Below are 11,022 nucleotides of genomic sequence, written 5' to 3'. Positions count from 1 at the left end.
TTGATAACAATATGTGTAAAATAATGAGAAAGATTTAGATGCAATTGAATCGGTTAATAAAATCGATTTAGATACAATTGAATATGTTAATAATACAATTGTTTAAATGGTCAAACTTTCATACTGACTTTTACTTCATCATAATGAGTAAATATCAATATAAAATAGATAAATGTTCACTTTTCATTTTCTTGTTTGTGTAAAAACATTGTCATCGTTCAAAGTCATTGCCTGATTGGTTCTCTTCAAAAGATGAGGAGCCTTATAGCCTTACCAAGCTATGTTGACTCATCCAATAAGACTAGAGAAATGCAATAATTTGCCATTGGGAACCAGTGAAAACTTTTTACAATTTTCCTTTGTTGCTTTATAGTTTTACGTCTTATTTTTCTTTTGTAACGACCCCTTAAAATTAAAAGCGTCATTTGAAGCGGCGAGTCCTATTAAAAACCGTCATCAGGAGAGGCTTTCTGTTCCCTTGATTCATTTATTCCTATTGAACTTAGATTAGATACATTGGGGATTATGTATATTTTTAGGTTGGGGGTGGTTAGAATGCATGCCTGGTAAGTCGTCGAGCATCTGAGCTCATATGTTGTGGTTGAGCTATATTATGTGATGATTCTGCTACATGTACTATGATGATGACATTCTATGATTAGCTTTAGACAATTTGTATTCACATTATTTAGGATTCATGAGCATGTATGCATGATCTCAGGCCAAATTAAAAAAAATTTCTTGATTCTCTTGCACCTTTGAGCATATAGCCATCTTGTCTTTGGTCTTGAATGCTTAGGATTGGATTATTTGGCCCATATATTTGTTGTCACCCTGAAAGGTATAGGTAATAGATGTCAAGTGATCAAAAGCTCAACCTAGTAATGCATGCTTAGTAGTTTTTTTTTTTTTTTGCCAAATTCTTGTTTTGTATTGTAAAAGTCTTATGTTGTAAAGTAAAAGAAATTTGTAAAAAGCAAAGCATTTTGTAAAGTAAAATCAAATTTATTTGATATTTTTAAGTGGATTACTCCTATTTCTTGAGGATGTGATTAACCTAGGGTGGCTATGACACCCATAGTTTCCCTATGTGCTAAAATATCCTCGAGAAATGAGTAAGTTTTCGACACCTTGTTAGGAGACGTTGTTAGTAGTTGGATGTCCACATAACCCGTGTGGACAAGCCAAAACAAAGATGATGTTTCTAGATGAGATTTTCTCTTTTGTGTAAAGTTTAAGGAAGGGCAGGTGGGCGGGGGGAGGGGGGGAGGGGGGGGGGGACGGGACATAAAGATAAAAAATAAAATAAAACTCTAGTTTCCTTAAGAATTTCATTGCCATTTCAAGTCTGAGATACTTAACTCTTGAGCCTTCGAGCTAGAGTAGGGGGAAAACGAGTTGAGAGTTGTAAAATCTTCCTAGACTTATAAGCACCTAGGTAGAATGGCTAAGCACATACACGTAAAAGATAAACAATTAGTTTTAAAATTCCTATTGATTGTGTGCATGTAAGTGATTCCATCTTTGTGGATACTTTGTCATCTTTTACTTTGAGATTAAAGTCACTCACTTGTTGCAGATGATTCATTTTTGACGAGCAATGTTTAGGTTGGGGGTGATTTGATAGCACCTCAAATGTGCTATCTTATTACCTTTAATCTAGCTCGTTTGTGAAGTTTAAGGTGCTTATATGAATATATTTGAAGGATCTCGAGTAATTCATGCATTCGATAGCATTACGGGCCATTTAGGATTAATTTAAAGCAATTAGAAGTTAAATTGAGCAATCGAGCTTCAAATGAGTCAAAATTATGAAAATGCCCCTAGGGAGAGCGCAACAGCAGTGTACATGATCAAGTTATATTATAATAAAACGATTTTAAGGGTCGAGTATCATCCTCAGGGGTCAATTTAACAATTATTGTTTAGCTATCTTAGAATAGTATCAATTTTAGCCAAGGAATCGAAATCAATTTTGAATTTTGTTTATAGAAATAAAAGAAAGCAATAAATTTGTTTTGAAAATCCAAGAGCAAAAGTTTTCTAAGCTATTGAATCTATTATTACTTCATTAGATCTACTATAGTCAATTTATGGACTCGTATATAAACATTATGCTTAAGTCTAGGAACTTAAATCAATATTACATCCTCTAAAAAAATAACCTATTCTCATGCAACTTAAATGATAACCAATTTCTTGAAATCAAATTAAGAAACAATGCATTAAGATTTGTTATCAGTATTTTCACTATTAACCTAACTATTTGCATGAAAGATTAACAATGATTTGATGATATAAATCTGATTATGCATTCAATCTCTCAATTAAATAATTAACCTAACAATCATCGATGGTCAATCAATAAGAATGAAGCATGATATCACTAAAAAACAATAATTTCAACAAACATTCATTAAAAGACTAAATTTAATCTAAATCCATAACAACTTCATCAATACCCTAAAACTATCGAGTTTAGCACTCATAGCTTGCAACAACATATTCTCATAAATATTATATAATTCCAAGGAAAAATATTAAAGAAATAAAAGGAACTGAATAAGAATTCTTTCGAAGGCTTCCTTAATCTCTTGAATCCTCCAAGTCTGCCTCGATCATCACCTCAAGAACTCGAACGATCTCCAAAATATCCCTCAAATTTTCTAATTTTGTAGCATAAACTCTCTCTTAGGTCTCAAATTAGGTTAAAATGTCCTCTAATTTCTTCCTGAAATTCGTGCTAAATTTTGTCCTGTATTTTGTGCCTTAAATGTTGAAGAGCATCCAAATATATAGATGAGGCAAACTTGAAGCCCAAGATATTATAAAAAAATGCATAATTTTCAAAATTGAAAAGTTTGGCATTGCAACACTCGATTGCAGCGTTATGACACTGGTCTGATTGTTACCGCAACGTAATATAACACTCAAAAGCAGAGTTGCAATGCTGGCCTAGCGTAGCGACACCCATCTGAAGCGCTGCAATGCTCTTCAAAACCATGCTCTCGAGTCTTCAGCGTAAAAGGGCAGCATAGCTACGCAATGCGTTATGCTACCCTACCTTTTAAATTTTGGCATTTTTCATCTATTCTATTCACTCTCTTTGATTCATAGCTCGATTTTGACCTCTTTAAGCATATTTTGGTCTTTTTTGGCTCATTTTGTCTATAAATTCAATTATCGATCATAAACTCTAAAAATTACTATCAAACACATCAAATCTCATAAAATCACATTCAAAACTATCCTAAATCTAAGGCAAATAATACACATTTTGTGTGCATTTCAATGCATTTGAAAGCAGAATGCGCGCATGGCGAGAGCGTGCAATGCTCCAAATAAACGAAGGCGTACACGAGGTAGGGCGCAACGTTTTAATAAAAAAAAAAGGCCCATCATCGTGACGCTGTCCCTTAGCGCAGCGACTCTACCGCGATGATATAAATTGGTTTCTTCATCTTTAGGGGAGATGTGACATCCCGAATTTAAGGTGAATTTAAGTTAATTATCTTAAAGTTGTTGGATTTTAATTTTGGTTCTTGGAAGCCAAATTTGAGAAGATAATTAATTTAGTTTAAGTTGTTAAAAGAAATTTGAAGTTAATATGGTAAAGATAATTAGTTAATTTAAATTTAATTAGAGATTTACAATTTGTGGATTTAAGTTGATAAAATATTTGGATTTTGGAGTATTAGGAATTCAAGAAGAAGAAGAAGGGAAAATAAAATCTAGGTTAAGTCTATATATGTACACGCACATGCATACGCGTACATATATATATAACATCGATGTTATATATATATTTTTTCTCTCTCTCTCTTTTTCTCCTTCACTCTCACGCAAGCCCCTTCCCCCCCTTCTTTTCTCTCACAGCTATGAGCCACCGCTTAAGCATATGTTGCTGCCCTCCGTTTGACCACGTCTTCGACTGCCACCTCTCACTGTCGTTGTTGTCAAACTTTGCCGGAGTTGAAGTTATGGGTAAGATTTGGGTGTTTTATGAGTTTTTTTTTGTAGGAGTCTTAGTTACCCTTTGAGTTTTGATTTAAACTCTGACGCTTGATGTTTGAATGTCCGATTGAAGATTTGGAAGTTTCTACACCACTGCCCAACTTTTGTTGTTCGCTGTTTCGATGGGTGATAACCAAAATGGTCGGTAGTATATGGATATAGGAGGGATACCTTATCTTGGTAACGCTACAGATGCGGTCCGCTTTGTAGAATAATTACAAGTGTTGTGACTTGTTGCAAATGGTCTGATCCTGATCATTCATATGGAGACATGCGAGCGGGGGCGTCCTATACAAAGGAGTTTGTATAAGACCGGACCACGAAGTATTGTAGTCTCGTTATATAACGTCGTTCATGATAGAGACTTCATTTCACTAGGATGACCATAGGTAATATGACCTCAATGTTGAGTGAGTAGGGACTCTTGCCTTTGAGGGCGGACCTTTGATTTGCACGGGTGCGAGTGGTCAGATCGCCGACTCAAACCTACCACTTTGGGGATTCCTCTGATTTGGGAGCTAGGAACTCAGCTACACAAGATGGAATTCACTCCTTCCCCGAAGCAGGGGTAAGTAGATAGATTGCTCCCTTAAGGGCTGATTTCGGGGCTTGAACGATGTGGCACCACACACCTTCTCATGGCCCAAGAGGTATCCACACATAGTAGGACTATGTTGTATTGTTCATTAGAGGGATCAATGATACTTAAGGAGTTAGATGTAACTACAGAGACAAAACGGTAAATTGGGTCAACTGTACTTACAAGCATCTGTGAAGGGTTATCATACTATTGATTGGTTATATCTGATGGATACAGAAATATATCTGTGGTGAGAAGAGTGTAGTTATCGGTCTTTAGTGGAATGATTAGCAGTTAACGGATGGTGGATTTTTTGGCTAAAGAGTTTAGTAAACTATTCACGTATCGTTGGAACTTCGAGCCATAGGTCCATAAGGTCCCCTTGGTAGCTCAATGGATTCAAGTTAATAATCAATTTTTGGGTCAGTTTGAAATGTTCAAATTGACAGGAGGGAATTCGATAATATGATATAATTGAATTAGTCAATTATATATGATATAGTTGATATGATGTATGAGTACATTAATTGGAGGAAAATGATATAAATATGATTTATATCTAGTGTGGGAGAAAAAGGACTATGTTAATGTATTGTATATGATGTGATATTAAACCATATGTTATAAATATAATAAGATTATATTTATTTTTTTATTTAACAATTATTGGATAATTGTGCCGACTTTTTCTCTGTAACCGAATAAGTTAGTAGGAGGTTGCATTCAGTTTTCGTAACTGAAGGATAAAATGAAAATTGTTTTCATTTTGCAAAGAATCAGACATTTGCTCACTGAATTGTGTATACTGCCCATCGCATAGCAAATCGAGAGCATACACGATAGCTCAGTGTTTACTAAATGATCGTATACACATGCGCCTTTTCCTAAACGATCATCTAGTGTTTTCTACACAATCGCGCATCTGAGCATTTTGCTAAACGATCGCCTATACGATCTTGCCACTTTTAATACACGATCATGTACCTTTACCTAAACGATCAAGCATCGTCTATACAATAGACACCCGATATCTCCCACTTGCTTGGTCGTGGTAAACGATCGCCTCTTCCTCCTTCCCTCTACTAAATTCATAGAGCCCACACCTCTTGGATTCTCACTTCGAGAATACCGAGGGTTCCAAATGGTGATGTCTTCTTTGCTGCCTTGTTCGTGAGGAGTCCTAGACGACAACGATTTGGTGGACGATTGGTTTGGATGATCTCAATGAGAGAGAGAGGTGCAATCCGTTTGACGAGAGCGAGATTTCTGTGAAGAAAGGTTTTTCAACTGGTATGTATCTTGTTCTCTTTTTGTTGTTAAAGTTCAAAGCATGCCTGTAATTTGTTGTTAATGCATAACTTGTATGTTTGATTGTGAATGCGGTAATTCAGTCACAATGAGTTTGGAACGATCTTGCTTCCGCTCAAAGGTACTCTTTGATAAGAGTTCCTTCAATGTAGATTGACTTACTATGTAAGTTTAGATTGTCCCATTTGGCCAATAATGGATTTGTCACCATCACCAGTTATGTCCAATCAATTAAATATTTTATAATGGTTGTGCATGTAAATAGTTGCACGGTGTTTCAGTGGGTTTCACCAAAATCTCAGACTTAGGTAAGGTTTTGACGATTTTGGATAGTGTTGGTGAAGTTTTCTTGGAGGTTCTTGATTATCCTTTAACTTTTGGCGTCAATTGGTTGATGCCCATTAATTTTCGACTTTAGACTCGAGTTTTGGAGGAGTTCTGATGTTGAAAGAATGTTGTTCAGCGAATTTAAGACTAATCGACAATTATTGGTAAGTTTTATGGATTTGTAATCGTTTTGGTTGTTGTGGTTGTCCTGAATTAGATTTTAAAACCCTTATTTGTGTTGTATGTTTTGGATGAATTCTTGTGTGGTGGTTTAGAAGTCGTTTCAGCTTGGAATTTAGCTTACCCATGAATTTTTATATTTGAATCAAGAATTTTAGAGTTGTTGAAGGGCTGTCTAGCGATATCGAAGGTTGATTGTGGCAAGATTTGGTAAGTTTTAAGCCTTAATGTCCCTTTTGTGGATTGATTGAAGTTACTGGTAAATTTGGATAAAATTTGTTGGACCAGTATGGCAACCCTAGAGGGGGTGAATAGGGTTTAATTAAAATTTTCTTAAAATATGCTCAATTTGATCTAATTAGATAATTTTTAAACTAAATCAACAAAACCCTAAGTGATACTAAATAACAATATTGATAAAAAAAAAATGTGATAATCTATTCAATCAATATTAACCACAAGAGGAAGTAATTAAAATTAAGGAAAAAATAATTAGGAAAGAGTTAGAGAAGAAGACAATGTGGTTTTCATAGTGGTTCGGTCAAACAACCTACATCCACTTTTCCAAGCGCATGTTAGGACTTCGATTAAAATATCTTCATTGACTCTTTCCACGGATAAGAGTTGAACCTCTACCTTGCTCCTTTTCTGGTTCAAGAGTAAGCTTGATCCTTTCTATAGTTTGGATGATCCTTTCTATAGTTTGGATCCAATCATTACAGTATTTTTTTTAAGCTTTAAACCACACAATAAAACGCTCTAAAAATAATGGGTATACAAATTTGAGCTTATGAACTTTACTCCTCACAATACAATATAAATTTCTCTCAAGAATAAGATGGGAAAAAAATTGGAAGCTTGTAAAGAGAGTAACAATGGTATTTTTTTTTGGTTAATTTTGAGGATTGTAAAATGTGAAAAGTTGAAATAATTTTAGAGAGGATGAAGTATAAAAAGAGAAGGAAGTAGCGCAAAAAGTGGATTTTAATTGAGCCATTCGATTGTTCAAAAAGTTAAATTGAATGGTGGAGATTTAAACTCAATTAGCCATTAGACACAAAAAAAAAAAAATATATAATCATATATATCTTTTAAAATTATTTCTTTTAAAACTCAATAAAAAAAAAAATAAAAGCTCACCATTGGTCAAAATCTAGCTATTAGACACGAACATAAAATTATATTAAATTTATTTTTTTTTCATTCAACAAAATTTTTACAAATTTTTTTTCTTTTAATTCTCTTTTCTGTAAATAAAAACTAAAATCCACCGATTGCAAAATTAAAGCCCCATGTGTCACTCGCCATATAGTTCTAAGTGGCACTCTCTAACTGGTCTAATTTGATGATCAATTTGCCACGTCACTATCTCAGGTTTTTTTTTGTTACGCTTCTTTTTGCTATATGTTTTTCATCCAAACTCTGATTTGGATGATTCAAGAGGTGTTGTTCCAACCTTTACGCTATGGACTATTCAAAATAATAAGATTGTTAGTAAAAATTACTAGATTTGTTATCATCAAAATATTAATTAATTAATTATAATTAATTAATTTGAGATTAAGAGCCAAAAAGCCAACAAAATTATTTAGTATTAGTTTGGACAATTTTGGTGGTTGGAATTTTGGCCTTAATAGTTAATTTTAAATCTGGATTATGCCATAGGACTTGATTCAAGATCTTATTGGACACATAAGCGATAAGCTTGCTTGATCATATTTGCATTTATTATCAATGTAAGTAATCTTACTACTAGAACCACCTTTGTGTCAGGTAATACAATTAGAATAATATTTATGGCTCTCGAAGACCATATATATTAATGAGGACATATGTGCATAATGAAAATTTTTATTCGAAGAATGATATGTGAATGAGCATGATCTATAATTTTATGAGGATGAATGAACGTGTACTAGTTTTATATGATATGTTATGAGGAATTATGAGCTTGATGTTATGTTACCATGTTGTGGAACTCTGATTTATTGCATGATAAACATGTTAGTGATAATTGTGTCCTACCTATAGTCATGTGCCCACTAAAGGTTAGTGATCTCCTTCGGGACTTCACCGGAGGTTTGTGTCTCCTTCGGGATTCACTAGAGGTTTATGTTTCCTTCGAAATTCACTAGAGGTTAGTGTCTCATTCGAGATTCACCAGATGTTAGTGCCTTCTTAGAGATTCACCAGAGGTTAGTGTCTCCTTCGAGATTCACCAGAGGTTGTGATTTCCTTTGGAACTTCACCAGAGGTTAATGATCTCCTTCGAGATTTCACCAGAGGTTGGTGGGTATATCTCACCTACGGTAGGGCGAGTTCAATTATTCACTAGATGGTCATCCATGATAATTAGTGGTTTTTATGCAAGTCTCGCGAGAATGTTACATTTATTGGACATAAATGCATAGCCTGACTCCGGTAGTGGGGTTACTTACTGAGTATTTTATACTCATTCTTTGTTTTGTTATGTTATGTTTTTTTTTTCGGAAAAGGATAAGGACACATTGACGAATGACAAAAGGAATTCGTGGTTGTGCCATTGGGACCAGGGAGATGCTTCTGCTCATTCTTTGTTATGTTATGTTTTTTTTTTTGGGAAAGGATAAGGACACATTGACGAATGACAAAAGGACTTCGTGACTATGCCATTAGGACCAGAGAGATGCTTCCGCTCATGTTTTCACGTTTTAACAATTTAAATTTCATTCTTGATATTCGAACTTAGAGTTCCATTGTTTAGAATTTTTAGTTATAAAGATTCATGACATTTAATTCGAACTTATACTTCAAGGGACCCTTATCAAAGATTTTTCAGTTATTTAGATTTTATGAAAGCTATTTATTCAATAAAATTCTTTTGGTGTTTGTTAACATTTATGAGAGAGTCATTTTGAGATTTATGCATGCATGTAGTAAACCTAGTATAAGTCTTAGGAGGTCGGGTTGTTATAGCATATATCAACCTCCCATTCAGCCTCCAACCGAATTTCTTTTACTTTTCACTCTTTTACTTATTTTTTTTCTTCCTTTCCTCTCATATAATTGATAAAGATGATGTCGAATCTTGTCTTCTCCATCCCCATAGGAAGGTAAGTTCTATGGATTTCTAGTTTAGAGAATTTTTGGGATGAACTCTATGTAATTCTGGGAGTTTCATTTGAATGTGTATCTTATATCTTGGCTATGTGTTTCTTCCCATTTAAATGTGATTTATGATTGTATTTGTCACACCCTGTTCTAGATTTCTCCTTTAACCTAGAACGAAGTGTGAAGACGTTAAACATCACTTATATCTGCAATATCCAATGTCCCAACTCCTAACATATCCTGCGCTCAAGACCAAACCAAGACTTCCAAACCAATTTTCAAAAATGGTTTAAATTCATTAAGAAAGTTTAAGAACTCAACTCAATTTAAATCATATACTATTTAAAAATATTTACAAGTCAAAAACAAGGATCACTTTTAACAAAACCTCCTTTGACATGTAACATACAAGTTTGACTCTCTGAAATACTCTCAAATATGCACACAAATAATACAACAAATGATTAACAACACTAGTGGCGTTTGACAGCTCAGCTGACACCAAAAACTTCATCGCTACCTAGGGAAGAAAAACATAAAACATTGAAAGCATAACCTAAAGCCCAGTGAATGGTAATTTAATATGAACATAAGTTTTCTCTTTGTGAAACATAAAAAAAAACCTATTAAAATCATTCAGTAAATCATTGGGAAGTTATAAGATTCAATAACATTTCAGACACGTGCTAGTAAAATAATGACATGATCATATCTCATAGAAAGCACATTATAAAGCATTTAAGAGTTATATCTCATAGAAAGCACATTATAAAGCATTTACCACGGTGGGTTACTCTGGACAAGGAATGTCCTCCACGATGTAAACCAAAAAACAAGGTTATATGTGCACACAAAGCTGCCTCAATGTTAAATATAGATACACACCATATGCCCATGTTACTTTGGACTTCCCAGTATACTCTTTGGGGTTGATGTCCTAAATCTCGTAGGTTCTGTAGTTTGTAATTGTAATGTACAAACAATTTTATTTATGTAATAAAATATGAGATATTTTATTCGACTTTTAGTAGCATTAACCCCAAACCAATAAACTAATATCCAAGGTTATCTTCTATAGCTTAAACATGTGTGTAGAGGTATACAAGTGGATCATGTTTAAGTGATAACCTAAATGGTTTGTAGTAGGTGGATAAGGCTGGATACCTTATCTTAGTGTTTCACAAAGACGACCCACTTTTATAGATGTTATAATTGTTGTAAAATACTACAAATGATCTGATCATAATCATTCATGTAGAGACAGAATATATACAAAGAGGTTTGTATAAGACCAGACCACGAAATGATTAGTCTCATTATATAACACCGTCGATAATAGAGACTTACATTTCACCAGGATGACCATAGGTGACATGACCTGAATCCTGACTGAGTTGTGAACTTTCGCCTATGAAAGCGATCATTTGATTTGCATGGGTGAGAGTGGTCAGATCGACTCAATAAGCCTACCATTTTGGGGATTTGTTTGATTGGAGAGTTGGAAACACAACTACACAAGACAG

The sequence above is a fragment of the Benincasa hispida genome, chromosome 8 (assembly GCF_027475165.1).
Source record: "Benincasa hispida cultivar pf3 chromosome 8, pf3_genome.v1.1, whole genome shotgun sequence".
In the NCBI taxonomy this organism is placed as follows: Eukaryota; Viridiplantae; Streptophyta; class Magnoliopsida; order Cucurbitales; family Cucurbitaceae; genus Benincasa; species Benincasa hispida.
This window is presented reverse-complemented; position numbering follows the sequence as displayed.